This window comes from Diadema antillarum, unplaced genomic scaffold (genome assembly GCF_040938485.1).
Source record: "Diadema antillarum isolate AM-2024a unplaced genomic scaffold, OU_Dant_1.0 seq00000467_RagTag, whole genome shotgun sequence".
Taxonomy (NCBI): Eukaryota; Metazoa; Echinodermata; class Echinoidea; order Diadematoida; family Diadematidae; genus Diadema; species Diadema antillarum.
Window position 1 is genome coordinate 1,090,762 of NW_027271437.1, and position 23,152 is coordinate 1,113,913.

The following is a 23,152-nucleotide window of genomic DNA, read 5'->3' on the forward strand; positions in this document are numbered from 1 at the left end:
CGCTCATGACGCTTCGATTTGCCTCCCTTTCTTTCACTCTCTCCCTTTCTTTCCCTCTCTGTCTCCTTTCCCACCCTTTCTCTCGCCTCCTCCCCCCCCCTCTCTCTCTCTCTCTCTCTTTCTGTTTATGTCACGCACTTTCTCTGCTCACAAAATCATCGATTATCTGCTAGGATGTGAGATCATCATCCAAATGCAACGCCAAAGTTTTTGTTTTTATTCATTCAAATCATATAGACAAGCAGCTGACGCACTCCGTCTGAATCTTGCCCCACACCCCCCCCCCCCTCCCTTTTCCCATTTTTTTCCAGTGGTTATATAAATTGACAATGTTGTACTTTAACACAGCTGGTACCATTTTCAGTACCAGATGTTGTATTCTGTGTGTTTCACACAGTGGATTTCAAGAGCCATAATAATACATGTACATGTGTATCATACGCTGGCAAAATGAAACTGATGTTCTAACTTTCTACAAGAAAATATCTGCCTCCATACCCGCTTTTCTTTCGTCTAGGCCATTGAGATGCAGTGTCACACAATGACTACTTGCACATAGTGAGCCTAATTCTTTTCGTTGTCTTAGCCAGCATCGATAAACTCGTTGCACATGGTTATCGGGCTTGTCGTGTACTATCCCTTTGAGGAACTACATTATCTAGGAGGGGAAGGGATACGCTATACCAAAGTAGTGCCATTCTGTAACATGGCTTACCAGACAGTCAATGGGCTTAGTCATGTGAGGCGTCTGATGGGAAGCTTGTAGAAATGTCCTCAAGAACATATATTGGCTCTGATGGGTACAGTGGGGTAAAGATTTAAAATGATAACTCAAACCACCCTTGAGGTGTATTCGTACAATTGTACTCACATTGCGTTTCCACGCTGTTCATCACAGACGATAGATGTTAAAGGGATGGTAAAGTATCGGTTGAGGTGGGGATTAAGCTTTTTACTTTTTGACAGACACTTAGAAACCACTCTATGAAATGTTAAAACGTATACAATTCTGAGAGAACTTCAAACTTTATTTGATGAAAATCCGTTTTAAAATGGCTGAGATATCTAAAAGCAAAATAAAACAAAGCGATCCTATTAAAAGGTGGGACCCACTTTTTATTAGGCAGCTGCTAGGATCGCTTCGTTTTTGATATCTCAGCTATTTCAGAACCAATTTCCATCAAATAACCTCTGAATTCCTCCTAGAATTATACGCTCTTTCTATTCAATATGAGGTTTCTAATCCTTTTTTGAAATCATCATAAAAAAAAAAGTTGGAAACCTTTATCCCCATCTCAACTGAAATTGTATCATTCCTTTAATACAGAGATCTGTTAGTTGCGCCGGAAACAATGTCGGTATAGTAATGACTTGCAACAGTAAATTAAACCCAAACGGTCACAGTGCAACAAAGAGAAAAACTTACATCCTCGAAAGTGCCTGTGGTATCAGAAATGGCATTAATATGAGAAATCGAAAGGAAGCACATGACAACGATAGTAAGTTTTATGGCAAGTAGCACCACCTCTATGCTTCAGCAAATATTAGGATAACAGGATCAGAGGGTGTTTATGAAATTAGAAGAATCAACCCCTCCCCCCCCCCTTTAAAATAGTGCTAGGTGCTTTTTGAATTTATATCAACATCGTTCGTAAAATTCATGTCGCAGTCCATAATTCAATATCAATTTTAAATACCTAGCTGAGAGCTCAGCGAGCATTTAAGAGAGAGAGAGAGAGAGAGAGAGAGAGAGAGAGAGGATGAGATGGAGAGAGACTCATTTACTTTCAATCAATTTGTATTTACCTTTTCCCGTGTGGGTCTAATGCGTCTATTTGCATGTAACGCATAACACACCTGTTACCAGCACACGGTGTCGGAATAACGTTCTCTCGTAATTACATTCGCGAGAGCAGCTTCGTGTGCAATGAGTTGGGTAATTGCAAGGTGAAGCTACCAGAGATGATACTTATAATTGCACTGCACACTGAGTGAGGTGTGAAAGTGTGATGAATAGGTTAACGGGTTATTAAAGGTCTAGTTTACCTTTGGGATGTTCAAGATATCACATTTGACGCATATGAGCAGGTCTGTTGTACCACAAAACATCCTACCATATAAAATTTTCTTTCGCAATAAAGATTAAATACAAGGAGATATAAGTGTTTTTCTGAATAAACCTTAAGTAGACGGCTTAGTGTGGAAGCATTTTCATTATAACATTTGTTCACATCTTGTATACTCAACAACACTTACCATCGATTTTATTGATTCAAATTTTTACAGTGGTTGTTTCTATACCTAACTCACATTTGAGAGCTATTTTAAAGCACTAATGCGGGGTTTTTGTTTCATCTGAAAAGGTAAATTATCCCTAAATGTATGTATGTATATATGTATGTATGTATGGATAGAGAGATAAATAGTAGATTTATGGTACAAAATGTTATATAATGTAATATTAATGGGTTAGTCATAATACCGTTTAGTGATTGGCTAGACACAATCACGTGATGGAGGTACATTCGTTATGTTCGCCCATGGGCGACCATTCTTGCAATGTTCTCCCATGGGAAAACATTTTCACGTAACAAATGACCGAAGGCCTAGGACCGCGCGCGCACAGTGAATTTGGCTCTGCAATACGCGAACGAGCGATCGAGTGTGTTGTGCTGGTGGTTGACGTTGACGTATTTGACGTATTTGACTAACCCATATAATATAACAGATGATGACTTCTGTTGTCGGGAACATACCGAATGTTCCACCCGAAGGGTTTGAAATGCTATTGAGGGAGGTTGTAAGTCCCGAGACGAAGTCGAGGGTCTTATAGCCTCCCGAAATAGCATTTCAAACCCTGAGGGTGGAACGTTTGGTATATGTCAGTCATCATCTATATAATAATGTATATGTGTGTATATATATGTAAATATATATATATATATATATATATATATATACATATATATATATATTATACATATATATAGTGAAGTTGGTTTGGCCACATACATGTTAGGTGCTGCATTGTATACAAGTAGTCGTGACGAAGGAAGAGATAGCGGACGTTGCTGTATTTCACTTATTGCCTTTATACTATATACGTATATATTGATAAGAATTCAATGAATGCGGATCAGCGAAGTCAGAGTAAAATCAGACTATCGTTCGAAAGTAATATGTTTAATACTTGGTTAATCTATGAGCCGTTATTGTTGGATAAAAGACAATTCGTGATGTCACAGGTTGATTGAGTGATAACATTAGATTTTTAGGAAAACAGATTTTGTTAAATTCTCTGTTTGTCTTATTTGTTACAAAATGATAAGTTTACAAATTTACAAATTTTGCATAGATTGTCCGATTTTTCTTATAACTTTGTGACAGATGTTTTCTTAATATTGCTGCACTTCACTGAATCCACATGCATTTGGGCTAAATTCTCCTTTAAATGAACTCGTCTTGCCGTAAACACACACACACACACACACACACACACACACACACACACACACACGAACGCACACTCAAATGCGTCTTGCTACAAGATATTTAAGGATACCAGAACTTTCAGTTTAGAAAATCTGCATTCAAGTTTTCAATATTTTCCTCATAAATTAAAATAGATCTACATCAAAAAGTCATGCGGTGAAATGAAAGGAAATGCACAAGAGTCGAATGTACACTGTACATTAGTCTTTATCTAATTATCTATACGAATAACGAAATGGAATGTGAAATGGAAGCAAATGTACGAGGTTAGTACGACGTGGATAGTTGCTTCTCTGGGTAGACTTTGGACAGCGTGTTTACATGGCTATGGGCATGGATTGGGTTTTCTGTGCTTATCAACACTCACAGCACGCAAGGGTTAACATGCAAGGAAAAATAAAGACAAAGACACAATGGACGAGGCAGGCAATATAAAAAGGGATTTCCTTTTTGGTCCAATTATTAACTTTCTTTAATTGTGAGGTGTGCTTTTCAGGAATGTGCCAATACTTGGGTATTTGGTACTACGCATGTAAAACGTGGATACAGGCACATTCACTCGCACAAAGAAAAAGAAATGTGAGCAGATTCCTTTATTTCAAATTGTTTTGACGTGATCCTGTACGCTTTGCGTTTCTTAATGGAGTCGGTGTACATAGCAGCCGCTTTAGCAGTGAGAGAGACCATAATGTATATCCTTCCCTTTACACAGACAGAGACACACACAATCAAATTAACCCGCTTAGAAGAGATCCGGATATCCCCATAGACGCCGTACATAAACCTCTAGGCTCCCGTAGGAGTGTTGGTGGCAATGAATCGCTTTGCTCTTTGCAATACGCCCTCACACATTGATCAAAGGAGCATGCACGCACTAAAGGGGCATTCAAGACGATTTTCAGAATTTCACATCCTGTAGTACATAAAAAGACAGCCCCATGGATAGATTTGTGGATTTTATTGTGGTCCTTGAGCAGAGAAACAAATACAAACCGCTGAAAAATCTTAAACGAATTACGTTCTTTTGTTCTGCTTCTTTGAGCCCCCACTCATGCATTCTTATGGTGAGGGTGCCATGTCATCATCCTTGTTCATTGCAATTTGTTATAAATTTTGAAAACACTGTTATTCCTCGTCCCAATCGCTATAAGTTCTGAAACTCTCTACTCAGTATAACTAATTTATAGTTCTTCAAATGTAAAAGTCTGAAAATCATCCAGAGGTCTTCTTTAAGTGATTAGGCCCTATGCAGTTTTGTCTTACCTTCACACGCAGACACACTCCCAAACACGGCAACTACGAGCATTGGACAGAAACAAGAAACATCCCTGTTTGTCAGATGCTTGAGAAAAACTAGGACACTTTCTTTCGAATAACACAAAGATCATGTGTGGGTAATCACATGATCGCAACTTTATTCTGTTGATATACTTGATTTTATGATAAGTTCATAACAGGAAAACAGAATTGGACTCAAAACATCTCATCTAAACTGCCACAGAAATGTTCGTCATCACAAGGATATCAAATTCTGAAACTGCCACAGAACAGGTAATGAAATAAAGTGTTCATTCCGGCAATGATTTTGTTGTTCTTTATACATAAAATACGACATTATACACAACACGACGAATATTGACACACATATTTGAAGACTGTTCCCCTTCTCGGAGGCTTCATTTCAAAATTGTTGAAAGTATACTACCATTATTTTGCACTTTGTTAATGAAATTGCAGAAAGTTGATGTATTTGAAAAAAAAGGCATACAGAGAATAAATCAAATCAGATCAAATCAAAATCTAACATATTCTACACTCCAGAAATAGCCACTGTTGTATATACTCCTACATCGACAATCGTCGTGTAAAAAGGTTTTATAATCGGAATGGAATTCTCTCACTCTTTAGAAGGAAAGGCTATTGATTTGTTTTGAGAAATTCAAGTAAAATAACTTCCTTTTTAAGTTTCTTTATCATGATCAAGTCATGAGAGCGCAGAGGCAAAATTCAAATGTTTTAAATGCAAACATTGTTTCTAGATAGATAATAAATAATCGACGCGCATGGTCTAACATTATCTTATCAAATTTCCCTATTACTCAGCGTCCATCGTCTCACTGAGACGGTGAATGAAAGTGAAATAGAATATAGCAAATAAAGCAAGTGTTAAAACTGCGTCACAAATTGACATGTTAGTAAGAATAACACGTTAGCAGTTTTGGGCGTTGTTGTTGTTGTTTGTTTGTTTGTTTTTGTTGGGGAGGGTCATAACTGAGCACTCTCATGATTTACCCTCTGTCGTGTAAGTTTCTTTCTAGCTGCATTAAAACGGTCCTTGTTTCGCAGTATTCTTCAGTGTCTTCAGTATTCTTAAGTGTCTTTAACTCTGTGAAATCTTCTGCATTCCCCCCCCCCCCCCCCCCACTCTGGAGTACACGCTGTTACTGATGTGGTTATCCATTCATGATCACCATTTGGTCGATGTACGGTTCGTTTTTCATTATACCCTTTATACTGCTTGGTAATTATTCACATCCACGTAGATCTCCGTAGATCTTTTCACATGTTGGGCACATACCACTTTGAATGATTTCCAAGATCATTTCCCTTTTCTGGCCTCTATCGAATGGCGTTAGATTTTCGAGATCAAAGGTAATGCGGTTTCAGAAAAACAGACTTGACATTATGTAAGGTGGATACAGAAACGTGATTTTTCCCCCTTTTTAAATTGTGGTCTCTTCGACAGACACGGAATTAAGCAAATTGAGCAAATTAAGTTAGGGTCTTGTGCCGTAAGGATCATGTATTGGTACAACATTTTGAGGCTCGTAATTTGGTCTATTATCTTGAGGCAAATACTGTCCTGATCTTGCAGGTTCATACGGCCTTGGTCTAACTTCTGAAGGCTCGTATGGTTGTGGCCGTACTTGTTCGTACAGCTGTGGCCTGGTTTCTTCAGGTATGTATGGTTGCGGCCTCGTCTGTTCGGGTTCATATGGTCTGGGTCTCTCGTATTCCGGATTATATGGTATTGGTCTATTTTCAACAGACCCATATGGCTGCGGTCTAGCCTCTTCAGGCTCATACGGTCTTGGTTTAACATTTGTAGGCTCGTATGGCGGTGGTCGTACCTGTTCGGTTTCGTATGACTGTGGCCTGGTCTCTTCAGGCTCATAAGGTCGAGGTCTTGTCTCTCCAGGTTCATATGGTCGAGGTCTTGTCTCTTCGGGTTCATATGGCTGCGGCCTTGTCTCGTCAGGCCTGTAAGCTTGAGGCCTTATCTCTTCAGTTTCGTATGGATTTGGTCTTGTTTCTTCAGGGCTGTATGGCTGTGGCCTTGTTTCTTCAGGCTCGTACGGTTGAGGTCTTGTTTCTTCGGGTTCGTATGGTCGAGGTCTTGTCTCTTCGGGTTCATATGGCTGTGGCCTGGTATCTTCAGGTCGGTATGGCTGCGGTCTTGTCTCTTCAGGAGAGTATGGTTGAGGCCTTGTCTCTTCAGGAGAGTATGGTTGAGGCCTTGTCTCCTCAGTTTCGTATGGACGAGGTCTTGTTTCTTCGGGGCGGTATGGCTCTGGTCTTGTCTCTTCAGGCTCGTATTGCTGTGGTATTGTTTCTTCAGGTCGGTATGGCTGCGGTCTTGTCTCCTCAGGCCGGTACGGCTGAGGCCTCGTCTCTTCAGGTTCATATGGACGAGGTCGTGTTTCTTCAGGGCGGTATGGCTCTGGCCTTGTCTCTTCAGGCTCGTACGGCTGCGGTTTTGTCTCTTCGGGTTTATATGGCTGTGGTCGTGTTTCTTCAGGTCGGTATGGCTGCGGTCTTGTTTCCTCAGGCCTATACGGTTGAGGCCTCGTCTCTTCAGGTTCATATGGAAGAGGTCGTGTTTCTTCAGGGCGGTATGGCTCTGGCCTTGTCTCTTCAGGCTCGTACGTTTGAGGTCTTGTCTCTTCAGGCTCGTATGGTTGTGGTCTTGTTTGTTCGGGCTCGTACGGTCGAGGTCTTGTCTCTGCGGGTTCATATGGCTGTGGTCTTGTTTCTTCAGGTCGGTACGGCTGCGGTCTCGTTCCATCAGGCCTGTACGGCTGAGGCCTTGTCTCTTCAGGGCGGTATGGCTCTTGAATTGTCTCTTCAGGCTCGTATGGTGATGGTCTTGTCTCCTCTGGTTCGTATGGCTGTGGTCTTGTCTCTTCAGGCTCGTATGGTTGCGGCCTTGTCTCTTCGGGTTCGTATGGTTGTGGTCTTGTCTCCTCTGGTTCATATGGCTGTGGTCTTGTCTCTTCGGGTTCGTATGGCTGTGGTCTTGTCTCTTCGGGTTCGTATGGCTCTGGTCTTATCTCCTCTGGTTCATATGGCTGTGGTCTTGTCTCTTCGGGTTCGTATGGTTGTGGCCTTGTCTCCTCTGGTTCATATGGCTGTGGTCTTTTTTCTTCGGGTTCGTATGGTTGCGGTCTTGTCTCTTCGGGTTCGTATGGCTCTGGTCTTATCTCCTCTGGTTCATATGGCTGTGGTCTTGTCTCTTCGGGTTCGTATGGCTGTGGTCTTGTTTTTTCGGGTTCGTATGGCTGTGGTCTTGTCTCTTCTGATTCGTATGGCTGTGGTTTTGTCCTCTCGGCTTCATATGGACGAGTTGTTGTCTCTGCCTGTTCGTATGGTTGTGGTCTTGTCTCCTCTGGTCTATATGGCTGCTGTGCCGTCTCTTCGCCCTCGTAGGGATACGCTCCAGTCTCTTCGGGTTTGTATGGTTGTGGTCTTGCCTCCTCGGATTCGTATGGTTGTGGTCTTGTCTCTTCGGGTTCGTAAGGTTGTGGTACTGTCTCTTCAGGTATGTAAGTTTCAGGTTTCGTTTCTTCTGGTTCGTATGGCTGCGGTCTTGACTCTTCAGGTTCATACAGCGGAGGTTCTGTTTTTTCAGGTTCGTATGGATTAGATGGTGATACATAAGGTCTATTCTCCTCGGGGATTTGAGGTCGGTAAGGGGTGGTTTCTTGAGGCCTGTACGACTCTGCTAGTTCTTGTTTGACTTCCATTAGATCCTCCTTTAGGTCCTCAACGTCAGTTTCTAGATTGGTTGCTCTTCCTTCTAAGCTGACGATGTTTCCCACCAAAAGAGCAACTAAAACCAAATAATACAATCATGTAACAATGGGTTACTGTCAAGAAATGAAATGTCGTATTTTGTTTCAAACTCCACCAAATGCAAATGCTGGGTGTTTCTTATCGTGTCTCTGCTATGTAGTTCTTTCTTCTTCATACAAATTACGTCTATAATATGATTGATAGAAGACATTGTATGGGAAAACGCTGAAGTTCTGCTCAGTTTACATGGAAATGTGCATCCCAGTGGCTTTTGTTCGTCATATAAGTTATTTAGCAGTAACTGACAGATGAGACGATGTCATTGACAGAATCTTAGGTGGCTAGCTTTTTCTTTGTGAGCCTGTCGAAATGATTTGAAGAAAGATGGAAAAAAAACTCTTAATATAAGATATATGACACGTATATAGATATATTCTTTTGGCCACATACGTGATGATCAGGGTATCATAAATCAACACAAGCAAACATGCATTTACTTTGCACAGGACACAGGTCCTTCAAGCGCCTTTTCTGCAGTCATGGACAGACAGCGAATGCCACCGTCATGTTGTCGGCTATAAATAGGCAATGAGTTCAGCAAAAGAGAAACGGCTTCATGTCACCGAGTGTATCACAAGTAAATCACTATTGGAAACCATTCAGTCAACCCCATAATGTTGCATGATTGGGGTGCTACATGAGTGAATGATATTGTTCAGTCCGACCTCTCCTATCCGGACATGTTGGGACCGGCGCTCACTCGGATAAGGGATTTGGCCTCACATTGATGTGAGATCAATGTTAAATACACGCAGCTGCCAAAGAACGATCGCCTGTACCGTACCCTGGCATAATGAAAAGTTTTCTGTCCATGTTGTGGCGGTGATTTGGGAGTAGTGAATGTCTGACTGCATGTTATTTACATGAAAATTTTGATGTGAATGTATGTTAATTATGTTGGGAATAATACGTGATTCAAGTGAGTTTTGTGTAGGAATTTTGTTTCAGTTTCACATCCCCCTTTTCCGCGTAGTTATTAGCTGAAAAAAAAACACAACAAGACCCAAATACGCAGAGATGGCATACGGATGATAGAGAGATCCGGATAGGGGAGGCCAGATAGGAGCGGTCAGACTGTATTTATGAATTTGGAAATGGATTGACCGGTTTACCTTTTGCTTGGATCGCATTAAAAGTCTCAGGGAACTTCACAAAGACAAAGACTAACCTTCATCGGCAATGATGTCCACTTCTGTCCTGAGATTCGCCAAGTTCTTTTCGACGTCCTCGAGGCCTGATACAAGGAAATTTGCGCGTTTTGATAAACAGTGAATTAACTTTCATAATGCACCACTTTGCAAATAAAAGGGCCCTGTTGCATAAAGAGACGCAATCAAACATAAATCAGAAAATCAAACATATGTCAGGTATCAGCCAATCAGAATTGAGTATTCAGACACTTATTTCTGATTTTCTAACTTATATGTCATCTCAACGTTAATTCAACAGGGCGCTGGTATAAAATCTACGCATTCCTCAATTACAAATATTGTTCTTGACAACCTCACGATTGCGTCCAATTCATTTGTATTGATGTTTAAAAAGTAGGATCATGTGTTTAAAATGACTAACAATATACGCCCTTGGGGAAAATAACATACGTATATTTCAATACCATGGCAATACAGACCACTTTACAGATTTTGTGCAACGACCTTTATGTTTCTTGTCTTCTAAAGATGTTGTACGTGATTATGTTTATCACAATTTGCGAAGGCTAGTCTCATGTCTATTAAGCCAGCTCCTCCGCCCCCTCAAAAAGGCAGAGAGATTTATGTTTTAAAATGTATTGGATGTATGATACAATTCATTAACTGTGCACATTATCTCAGTCATATTTAACGGACACCCTTTCTTCCCTAGCTGGAAAACAGCGAAGATAGAAGACTTTTACCGAGTCTAATGGAACAAGATGTTTTCGACAGTATGATGGATAACCCTCGTACTACTACTTCTCATGTTCTTCTTGTATCACATGAAGTTGATTTTCACTAGTCTGGTGTTGAGGAGGTCAACTAGCGGCTGAGAAGAAAAGACAAACTAACCTGTAAATGGGAGCTGGACGAACCCTAGCGGCAGCCTGCAGTCAAGGCCACACCCCCGAGGAAGTGGACAACATTTCATTTCACCTGGACAGTCGCCATCGTGGAAACAGGCATCGATGCAGAGATCGATGTCGTTGTCGTTGCGCTCATAAGTACCCGGATGCGAAGGACAGATCCCGGGCTTTACTTGACCTGTTTTCCACGACAAAAACGGAAAGAGAATGGCCATGCTATTTCTTCTCACATGCTATTTCTACCTAGATAGAATGCTACAAGCCGTATTCTACTTATCTACGATCTAATGTTTATCCTTATACGCCATAGATGGAGAGTCACTAAAGAAGACCTCCAGATTGTCTTTTTTTGTCCTTTGTATTTAAACATCTCTAAATTAGTTATGCTTGGTAAAGAATTTCAGAATCTATTGGGAATTTTGAAATCATTATTCTTTATCATTCCAATTAGAATGTTTCAAAAATTCACAGTAAAGGGGGATGATAACATAGCAGCTTCACGTATAAGAATTCATGATTTGGTGTTCAATAAAGCAGCACGGAAGAAGAAAGGTATGCTTAAATTTTATCCGAGTTGATTCGGTAGGCAAGTGGTATTGTGAGGAATCATATTGCTTATTAAACCCAAATTGGCATGCGTTAGCATCTCAGTGTCACCATTATTGTTCAGTATATTATGTTTTGTGTTTTCCAGAGCATTATTTTACCCGCTCAAGTACCACAATAAATTCCACAAATATGTACATGACCCTATCGATTTATATAATACCTGACGTGAACTGTCTGGACAACCCCTTTAATGGAGGGTATGCATATTTTTCAGGGACATACGGGAATTCTTAGAAGTTTTGCTCATCTCACTTGATATGGCGCACGAAACGTTTGTGTGTGTGTGTGTGTGTGTGTGTGTGGCAGCGTGACACACACTGTGTTCTAGTATAAATCTCTATATTCATCGTTGAGTCATTACAAGACGTGATCGGAATCGATTTCAGTGGTGATGACAGGAGTCCTTTCCGACTCACTTTCGACAGGCGACACGCAGTCGTCTTCGTCCTCCCCGCTGCCGCAGTCGATAACGTCGTTGCATCGATGGTAGACCGACAGGCATTCTCCACTCAGGCAGGCAAAGCCATCTGCAGAGTTGCATAGATCTGAGTGTACAAACAGAACAGTTTTATTAGCAGGTCAATCGAGAGTAATAACCTGTCATTCTGTGGGCCGTTTATAACTAGCCACAGATCGCCGTTGATGGGGTACAACTTTCCCAACAAACTGGCGGTATCGCATCTTCTTGGAATATCAATCATCTGTTTTAATACTCATTGCACCACATTTATTTCCTGTCTACAGGTTTATGTGTGAGATCCGTGCATATTTGAATCATTTGTACAGAAAGTTTTAAACGATTCATTCTGTGGGGCTAAAAGTACTTGTTCTCTAGCATACGTCGTGACGTCAGCATTAGCATTGCTTTGATAACTAACGCTGGAATAAGGAAAAGCTGAAGATCAAACATGTCTTCTTAATTGTTTTAACCGCGTAAGTTTTGATTAAAAAACACCTACTTTTATCTTTCCACAACATGCACCTACATTGAAGTAACACATAATTCAAGACTTTATTAATTGCCCCACAGATACCTTTCCACAAACTATGTCAGCCGTGAAGTAACACAAAATCGAACTAAAAGTCAATTTCCGCAGTATGTAGACCGAGTGTAAATCTTTTTGCTCACAAATCTACAGCCTTCAAAACTTTTCGGAAAGAATGCGCACTACAAATTAAAGACAAGCTTATCATTGGATCGTAATTCTAATTTATCTGCATAATTATCAAATGAAATGTTCAAGAAACAATTTCGCAAATTTGCATAGCCAACACCTAGCCTTGCTTTTGGGGAAAATTCTGTAATCGCATGCAGGCAATATAGGAATAATAGGAAATGTGCTGTGTGTCGTTTAATATCAAAATAAAATTAAAGGTCTACGACTTAAATATTGTTACAACGGCAGAATCCTGATAACTTACTGAATCCGCACTGGTCAACCGACTCATCTGACCCGTCGGGACAGTCCAGATATCGGTTGCACACCAGACTGGTACTGAGGCAGCCTCCGTCGTCACACTGGCAACACAAGTAGGATACATCCAAAAATACGTATCAATATAATTCCCTTGATAGCTTAAACAGCTGTTACCAGGTGGTGGGATAGAGACATCAAAGAATGAATTCGGCGTAAAAGTTCAATGTGCCCACACGGTGCGCAAGAGCTCATTTTTACTATAATAATGAAAGGTTTAAAAAAATAAAAGTAAAAACATATTCCTATGTACCCAATATATCCTCTTCAGCATTAACACTGTTTCCTCTGAGGACTATCAACACTAGATTTTTAGGGACCAATTTACGTATGTGGGTCAAGAGGGACAAAGCAGATAAAATTAGTGCAAAATGAATACGCGCTGGACAGAATTCAGACGTACAATTTCCTCTTTGCCAAGCATGTTTACGTTTAAGGTCCGAGTTCCCGTTGCTAGAAATGTAAAGACAACTCGAAAAATCAACTGCAAGTCCCCCCCCCCCCATGCACTGCCATAACGCACGGAATTTTGCGTTTTCACGCAATTGAAAGGCCTTGTGTTCGTTTTTTTGGCAGCAAATACTCAACACAACTTTGATAAATCAAATGTTAAATTGTCTTTGATTTAGAATAGCCAATGTCGACATTATAGCAACAAGTCATAGTTAACATCATTATGCTGATAGTACGCGTATAATCCGAAACAGAAAAAAAAAACCCCTTGGAGTTTTGATAGAGATTTTTAAAAAAATACAATTTACTACTTTTGGCTATAAACCATCATAGCACACAATTAATCAAGGTTGATAAGTTTTTGGTTCGAAACTTGTAATCTTCGTTGATATGAAAATTGAATATGGCTTGCATTGTACGTCTCATTAGACCACACAGATATTTGAAAGGGGAATACAAATTTCGTCTAAAAGGACTTTAAAAAATCCGCGACCTCACCTGAAACTGGCCATAATTGCACACGTTAACTGTGACGCAGCTGCCCGGAAGCTCGTCGGCGTTGCTGTACGGACAGTCGGCCTGTTGAGAATCGATCCGAGATAAATAGCTATTCACATTGGTTGGGATGAAATCCTGTAAAATGTAGATGTCTTAACATAGTCGCCACTGGCAAGACTTCTCGAAGTTTTGCCAGTTCCCACTAAAACTACTAGGGAAATTTCCCAAACCCCTGCAAATACTGCCGAAACTCCAGTTCCTGTTTGCCCGACCTCCAGCATTGTCCAGTCATGCCAGTGGCGGCGTTTGCATGCTTGCTTTTTTGATACCCATGCGCACACCTGATTCAAACTTCCAGTTTGGTCGCCAGTGTAAAACGGGCAAACAAACTTCCCAAGAAGCTTTCGAAGTTCAACATCGAGAAGTTTTGCCAGTGTGACTGCAGCTATATTAAAGTCTTTATTTTGCACCAGTTTTCCTCGAATGGAACAATCATGTTCATCATCTATCCCACTTTTCACATTTGAATAGACAAAAACGGATCCTGAAATGCTTTAATATAGACTAGCTAAAAAGGAGTCAAGGAGAATTGATCTTATAAGCAAACTTTGTTAGTTGTTTTTTGTTATCTGAAAGGCAATGAAAAGCGGTTTGTTCATAATCGTGATTCTCTACTGTGAGGTCATTTTTATATTCCCAATAATTGATGGGTTCCCATTGTACTATTAAATATCTATTTACAAAACGACAGTGGCAACTTGCCTTTCCATCGCACAACAGCGTGGACGATAAGCAGGTACCATCAGGACACTCAAATGACTGTGGTGGATCGCACACAATGCTCAGAGGCTCGGTAGGGTAGTTTGGCGTCTCCTCCACTGGAAAGACTGCGGTTGGCACTGGATACGGCGGTTCGGACTCGATAGGTTGTGGCGTTGTGGGTGGAACAGGAACTTCGGTGGGATAGGTGGTCGGGTAAACCGGGTAAGACGGGTACGTTGGAGGTCGGATGGGAGCAGGAGTGGTCGGCTCTACCACTGGACACTCGGCCAGCGTCTCGTCTTCGCCCCCACTGCAATCTGCATAGCCGTCGCACTTGTCCCAGGCAGGAATGCACTCGCCGTCCTCGCATTCAAACTGCCAGGGTAAGCACTTGATTAGTGGGCAGCTGATCTCGTCTTCACCTGGCGGAATGGATGAGAAACAGAGATGTCGACAGCTGTTCCGTGTGTTTCTTAGACATGTAAACAAAACAAGGCCTGTTTAAGTCTGGTTCAGAGAGCTGTCCAGCAAAAATACTGACTGAGCACTACTTGATTTCCCATTTTTAAATATAGGTTTTCCCGGCCAATTTCGCACTTTTGTCAGTCCATTTGATAAAAGGTTCATTCAATTTAGCGAAAATCGTCGTCACTGCACATCCTGTCATTCGAAATTGCAAGTTGGTCGTTCAATTTAGCATTTCGATCAATGAAATTTGCACATGTGCCTTTCGAATTCGTAAAACGAGCATTCAAATTGGCACGTGCTCTTCAGTCATTCAAATTCGCCAACACTGGCCGAAAGGGGTATTTCAGTCATTCAATTTCGCGTATGGGCAGTCAAATTCCTAACATGTTCATTCAAATTAACGTCATGTTATTTCTCTTTTGAAAAGGTGATAACATTTAAACGCGTATTTCTATGTGACTTTTTGTTTCATCCACGCACTGTTAAGCAGTAAAAGTATCATATTTTTTACCATATATAACTCGAGTTTGTTGTTCTGTAACGCCCCTTTTCTTTCATACATGTCATTTTAGGCCTACATGTACCAATACTACAGATTAACTTCATCTTCTTACAGTCATGACAGCACAAGTTAGATACAGACGTATTTCTCAAGAAGACAGAAAAAGAATTATCGGAACATTTGATGATCATAACCTTGACTTCCTAGAACTGGCCGACACACTCGGAATAAAGCACTCAACGGCCAGATAAGTTGTGGCCACACGATGCACTATATCTTCGGACTGGAAGAATCACTAAGCACATTGAAGAAAAAAAAAACAGTTGCCAAAATCTCTAAAATAAGTACGAAAATATGAAATGTAATGACGCTTGCAAAACAATAACTACGTTGACAAAAAAGAAAAAGAAAAAAAGAACCAAAGCATAAACATGCGTGCTAAATTGACTGCAAAAGATGTTAAATTGGATGCCCAAAAATGAATTTGAATGAACGAGTGCGGCATGTCCGTGATCACGTGACCATATCATTCTAAATTTAATGAACGAATAACGAAATGGTGCTTGTTTTACGAATTTCAATTGAAAAAGTGTTAATTAGAATGAGGCTAAAGGTAATTTGAATGCTCCAAAATGAATTTGAATGAAGATATCATAAAATTGAACTACCGAACATGTCATCTACGCTAAATTTCGCTAAATTGAATGCAGCAATTAGGAAATGGACTGACAAAAGTGCGAAATTGGCCGGGAAAACCTATAGTACTCTACGAGGTTTAGTGTGTATGATGTTATGATACTCTTTTCAGCTATTTATATACGGTATTCTATTCTCAATCCAGACCCCTCTGAAAACAGCAATATCGTTGCTGGCAGGATTATCCAGCCTTTTATCATTCTACGCAAAAGGTATATTATTCCTTTTAGTGGATTTCTTGGCAGAAAATTAGATACAATATAATACTATAAACTCCTCGTTATAATAAAGTTGACTTTGTGACTGAATATGTTTTCAACGAGTTGTTTAAAATTTATCCACATGCTTAAGATTACTTCATGAATCCAACACTTTCTGTCTGTTCATGTGTTCTTGAGTCTGTCTCACTCCTAAATCACCCTCCACTTTCCCTCTTTTGTACTTTTTTTCTCTTTAAGCTTTGATGTAGGTACGTACGTAGCCACGTTTTTTTTTAAATCACCCGTATACTTCTTTTGTATTTGTTTTATTTTAGCTCTGTCTGTCATTTTATCTGTATATAATAGAGGGCGCCATTGTAAAGCAGCTGTGAAAGTGAATGGGCCATTTTAACAAGCGTGAATGAATTGATAATCCTCCTCCTCACCCCCACCAGACGCCGATGAGCGTTATTTGATGTGTGCGGTTGTGTATGTGTGTGTGTGGGGGGGGGGGGGGGAGGGGGTAGTGTTTGAGGTTGATTGCATGAAGGGTCAATCCCCCCCCCCCCCCCCCGCCTGGATTTCACTTTAATGGTAATATTTCACAACAAACGAGGCTCTACGAGGGCAGAGTTACCTAGCACTGGACAGTCAATTTCGCCGTCGCAGAGGACACCACAGACTCCTCCATAGCGGCATACAACCGAATTCGTGGCGTCACACTGTGGTGAGGGCGTGCCGGGACATTTCGACTCGTCTGACTTGTCCATGCAGTCCACCTGAAAATTGTGCCAAATGAGCTGATTTTGACCACGCTAAAACTACTCGTGGCAGTCAGCATTGGTGTTACATCATGATGTACCTTACAAGTACACTTTAGTGTACCTTTAATTGCTTACATTTAAACATGTTGTTGTTTAGAAAAGTTTTTCTTACAACTTTCTTGCCTGGTATGGAAGAGTCACGTGACATGATATGAATTGATGAGGAGATTCTTGTGAAATATAATAAAATACTACACAGAATGGAAGTCCTGACAATTGCCTGATTACAGTGAAATTCAGAAAGATGTTTTGGTTTTTTACTCTACCTTGTAACAGACGAAATCAAGATTTTGAAATAATCATAACACTATGTAAGTGATACGAATAGCCCATCACTGGTACACAACCACGTATATAATTATTTGAATACAAGTTTAGATGGACGTACATTTTGAGTAGACTAAATCCAAATTTGAGCTGTGTCGGAACATTGAAGATTGATTCTAAGAATTGTAACTGAAAAGCAGGAAAATGACACCGATATAGTAAAGCGTGCAGATGAAAATGCCAGTTTTCGATTCAATGTGTTCATTACAACTGACGTTTATTCCTTCATAACTAGTAACGAAATAATTAAGTAATCTGTTCCCATATAATTTTGATTATTTTATTACGTGGAATCCAATTATAAATATGCAACACTCGCTGCTAGGAGTGTAAAGGGTCTTGCAAGCGGATTGGCTGTCGTGAACGGACCGACGTGATAGAAATATGCATAAAATTCTAATAATTATGCAAATGAACCGGCCTCTTACCAAATTGTTGCATTCATACGCCTCTGGAATACACTTCCCGTCATCGCACTCGAATTCGTCGTCGCCGCAGCCGCATCCTTCCTCGTCGTCGCCGAGGACGCAGTTAGGGTAGTCGTTGCAGCGAAGTTCGCCGGCGATGCAGATGCCCGATTCGAGGCACTGGTAAGACCCAGGCGGGCACAAGATGTTAGCTGGACATCCCTCCTCGTCCTCGCCGTCAGGACAGTCCGCCACCTGTCCGTCGCAGCGCCAGAAGTCCGGGATGCAATTCCCGTCGTCGCACCTGAATTCATCATCGTCACAGCAGTTCTGCCCTTCATCCTCGCCTATGGACAAGACATTGATGTCGACCGTGTCAACATGAAACATTGTTAATCTGCTCCAGTTCAGTTACGCAACAATCTAGTGTTAAAATGGATTTTTAAAGATTAATAATATCGGAAATGAATCATTTTTGCATTCAATTTCCCTCACCTAGGTCATTTCATTAATCGTGGTGAGGCAAGGCAGATGTGTAATTTGTTGGTAAACACAAGGGAGGCTGTAAACCGACACAAAGTTTAGTTTGCTAAGTTCTGTCGACAAATTCAAATTGTACGTGAAATTTTTGCCACTGGTCAATAGGGTCTTCTGAAGCATTACTGGAAGCAATAATAGCGGTCAACGTTATATACCATCGTGCAGAATTGTCTCGGACATGCAAACCCTGGTACCTTTTCAGCGATGTCGTGCAAATAAGGTGAGTTTTACAGCATCAGTGTGTTTGTCTTCATATCATTATTTTTGTATTTGGCTATAAACATTAATATTGTAAGCGCCTTTTTGAGTGTATGTTGCGCGTTATAAATGCCTATGTTGTTGCTGTTATTATTATCAATATTATCATTATTATTATTATCATTATTATAATTATCATTATCATTATTATCATTATTATCACTATCATTATTGTTATTGTTATTGCTATTATCATTATTACTATTATTATTATTATCATCATCATCATCATCACCATCATCATTATGCGCTTTCCTTCTGTATCAAAAGATGTTTCACATCAGAAAAATACATTAACTGGTAGATAAGAGTTTTCACAGAACAGGAGGTCAAGCCGAAATCAAATCGCACTGGCAGACTGGGTTCGTGTGTTAAATGGATGATACAAACCTCCTGGGCAGTCTGCGATCCCGTCGCACACGCGATATGGAGGCACGCACGAGAGATCGTCGCACTGAAAGTACCCCACATCACACCCGGTGATCGGTTCCTGGCAACCTTTACTCTCGTCTTCCTCATGCGGACAGTCGGCCTGTAAATTGTATGGAAGAAGAGTGAAGAAAATACTTCCACGATATTTGTCATCCCAACCCAACCCCCATTGGAAAGTAGGGCGGAGGTAGATAGAAAGGTGTAGTTTTATTCTACAATAAGCTACAAATTATTTATTTGCGCAAATCAAAAGGTATTGGTAAAAATCGAGTTCCACTCGTTATTGTTTTGCTGTTTGCTGTTATCCAGCTTACTGTCAATGAAAAAAAAGAGAGCAAAAGTTAAGTTCGAATGTGGCGCTTCTTCTGAACGCTTGTCGACACAACTCTTATGCCCTCGTTACTATCTCTGATAGTCAAAAAAAAAAACATCATCTTGCAAGAAGAGCCATCATTACTACCCTGCAGTTTCTGTCGCTTTGTGTCGAGAAACTGTTGTACACACGGTGTCGTGTTCATACCAGATATATAACACATTTCAGTCGCCACAGACGTTGTGGATGTATCCTGCCAATGATCAGTTAGGTTAAATATAAGCTTAATGAACATGAAACTACCTGCGTTATACGCTATTGCTTTCATGATTCTGTAATAACGTTAATTTCATTAACACACAGCTTTTCTGCCATTGTCGTTAGTAGCGAAATATCGTTTTATGCCAGTGGAATTTGAATGTCATGGACTCAAAAGGAGAGAAAGCAAACCATAGGCTTACCTGCCCGTCGCAGACCCACGGTCGAATGATACACGCCCCCGTGTCGCACCGGAACTCGTCGGCGGCGCACACATTGTTCGCGCAGCCGCTCTCGTCGGCGCCGGACGCACAGTCTTCGATCATGTCGCACTTCCAGTACGCCGGTATGCAGCGGCCGCCGGGACACATGAAGCGACCGCTCTCGCACTGGTTCGCCAGGCAGTCTTCTTCGTCCTGGTTGGGAAGGTCCGGGTAGAAATGCCAACATGTCGCAGGTTGAATTCAGTGCATTGCCAACAATTTTGATGGACGGGTAAAACGAGGAGGAGAAAACGAAGGAGTTGTAGAAGTAGAAGTAGTGGTAGTAATAGTAGGGCATAGTAGTAGTAGCAGCAGCAGCAGCAGTAGCAAAACAGCGGTAGCAGCACTGACATGACATTATTAGTCACTGTTAGTATCGCAATGGAATTATTTCATTGTATTGTTTAAATAATATACAAAATATAGTTTTTATATTATTGTCACTTATTTTGGTGGTGTGTGTAAAAGTAATTTTACTAGCTAACGACAGTATGATGAATGTGATTGTTATCTATATCATAATGTCATATCACTTTTGTGTGGGGTAATAGTAGTAGTAGTAGTAGTAGTAGTAGTTGTTGTTGTTGTTGTTGTTGTTGTTGTTCATGTTGTTGTTATAGTGGAGATAGTAGTAGTAGTAGTAGTAGAAGTAGTAGTAGTAGTAGTAGAATAGTAGAAGGTCACATGTGAATACATTCGTGTAAAAAAAGCCTAGCACGTAACGAATTTGAATTTGAAATGAGGATAACACTAAACTTCGACTTGCTCACCCTTCCGTCCCTGCAATCGTACGTTCCGTCGCACACGAACTCCGTGAGCAGGCACGACCCTTCGGGGCACAGGAAGCCCTCGCACGCCACGGCCGCGCACGCTTCCGGCGTCTCGTCGTACGCGTCGAACGCGCAGTGGCTGACGCCGTCGCAGACCAGGTTGAGCGGGATGCAAGCCTGGCTGGTGTGGCAGCGGAACCCGTGGGCGTCGTGTCCGGGAGGGATGCAATCTGTGTAGGTGGTCAGAAGATGCGGTAGAGTAAAGTGCCTCGGCACACCGAGCACGGCAATGGCAGCGGTCCATTATTTTTGGTATGGTGCGCCAAAGGAACCATGTCTGGTTCTGTTACATTATCACTTCCCCGCTAATAATATTTTGTTGTGAAATATATCTTCAACTGGTGATTTTATTGCTCTTGATTTCTACATAAAAATGAAATTTTGGGTGATTTTGTACCGAATTACTGACTTTTTTAAACAGAACTAGACATGGTTCATTTTAGCGCACCATAACCAATAACAAAAACCCGGACCGTTGCCGTTCCTGTGCTTGGTGTAGCTAGGCATTCAAGACAGACAAACAAAAATGAACAGACATGTGCAGGAACGGATAGACAGGTAGTGCTATCCATACATTAATTGCATGTCACACATGATCATTGGCGGATCCAGAGGGGGGCGCAACTGGCGCAAGGCCCCCCTTATTTTCCGTTAAAAACAAAAGAAATAAACAGAGAAAATGAAATGAAACCCGGAAGTGGCACCAGAAATTTAAGTTGCGCCTCTCCCCCTCCCCCTCCCCCTCCCCTTTCCAGAATTCCTGGATCTGCCCCTACATGATTGAAAATCGAAATTGCGAAGGCTTTATCACAATGATTTCACGGATAGAAATATGGAAAGAAAAAATCGGCATATCAGTCGTTCTTTACATCATTACGTCATCATGTCACGTGATGTAGGTGAATGGCGTTTGTCCATTGCAATTGCAACTTATCATTTTAATTCGATGACATACTATTAGTTCTTTAAATGCAACTTCGTTGTACACTGTCTGTACCTACTCTTATAGTCCTGCTGGTTTAGTTGAGCTATGTCTTGTATACCCTACTTGAAGTAGCAATAGGAATGTGTTTTTCTTTTTCAATCGAGGAACAAAAATAAGGCATAGATCCAAGGCGAGTAAATGACAGTCTTTTATCAGCTGAGATGTTCTTCAAAATCACTTCTAAATCAGTAAATTCTTCTCATGCCCATGCGTCGACATTGATATTGTAATATACTGTAATTTTGCATTTCTCTTCATTTTTTTTTTCAATCCCCGTGCATCACCGTGTACGTTGGCACGCATTAGTATTTTCTAAGTAGCAAAATCTAATGAATTTAGACGGAATTTACACGATTTTTCTAACGCTGCCTCTTGTTGAATTTACTAAACAAACAAATACTTACTGCCAAAGGCGTCTCTTTTCCCCAGGTCTAAGTTGTCTTCGTCGGAGTTGGGTCGAGTATTTAGAACCTGATACCAAAGATATCGAGAAAATATTGAGAAATAACAAATAAAGACCATCGCTCGCTGTAGCTGGCTGATATCAAGGTTTTGAAAGAAAGTTGGTCATGCATGAAGACATGATACGCTGTAACCTTTAGAGCTTGACAAAATTAGGTCTAAAATTATTTGGTGATTTGTTGTTGTTTTTTCCACTGTTTTCACTGACAAATAGACACACCCTTAGCAAATCCAAATTGACGTTAACAGACGCAGGAAGCATGTAAATTTATAGGTCAAAATCTATCATCTGGTCATGTTAGCACGAGTTCTGATTGAATATTTGTGCTAAAGACATTGTAAAGGGGTCAATAGATCTAATTCCCAATAATTATAGTGTACCATGCGTGCCTTGATGAAGCCATATTTTGTTCTTGGATCATGCATCGCAAATGCAATTTTCGTCAAGATAACGCAGAAAATGTGCTGTAGAACCTTTATTAGAAATACATTTCAATGACACAATAGACAGCGCAAGTTAATTCGTTTTTCCTGTAAATTTACATCGTGGAGAAATGTGCCATTCATCAGCGAAAGAAAGTATCATATAAAATGGCTACAGGGTAACATAAAAGGCATAAAAACGCAAACAAAGGGCATTGGAACATCTAGTGACTATCAACATACCGCAGTTTTCTTAGGTGACCCTTCCCACCTCGTAGTCCTTTCAACCGGTTTCCCTTGTGAAGAAGAACCAAGTATCAGTAGCACTAATATCCTCAATAGGCGACTCATGGTTTGCTCAGTCTTATAAATACACAGTTTTGAAGTTGGTCAATTAATACTTGCTGAATTCTGATCACACAACACTTGATAAGATGTCCTACTGGGCCTCGAAAAGTCGCTAAAATCTCCGAAGACCCAATG

The 23,152-nt window shown here is 40.8% G+C and overlaps 1 pseudogene; it reads right to left on the reverse strand.

Moving 5' to 3' along the window:
• Positions 1-6,269: 6,269 nt before the first annotated feature.
• On the reverse strand, positions 6,270-23,020 carry LOC139733302 (uncharacterized; annotated as a pseudogene).
• Positions 23,021-23,152: the final 132 nt, after the last annotated feature.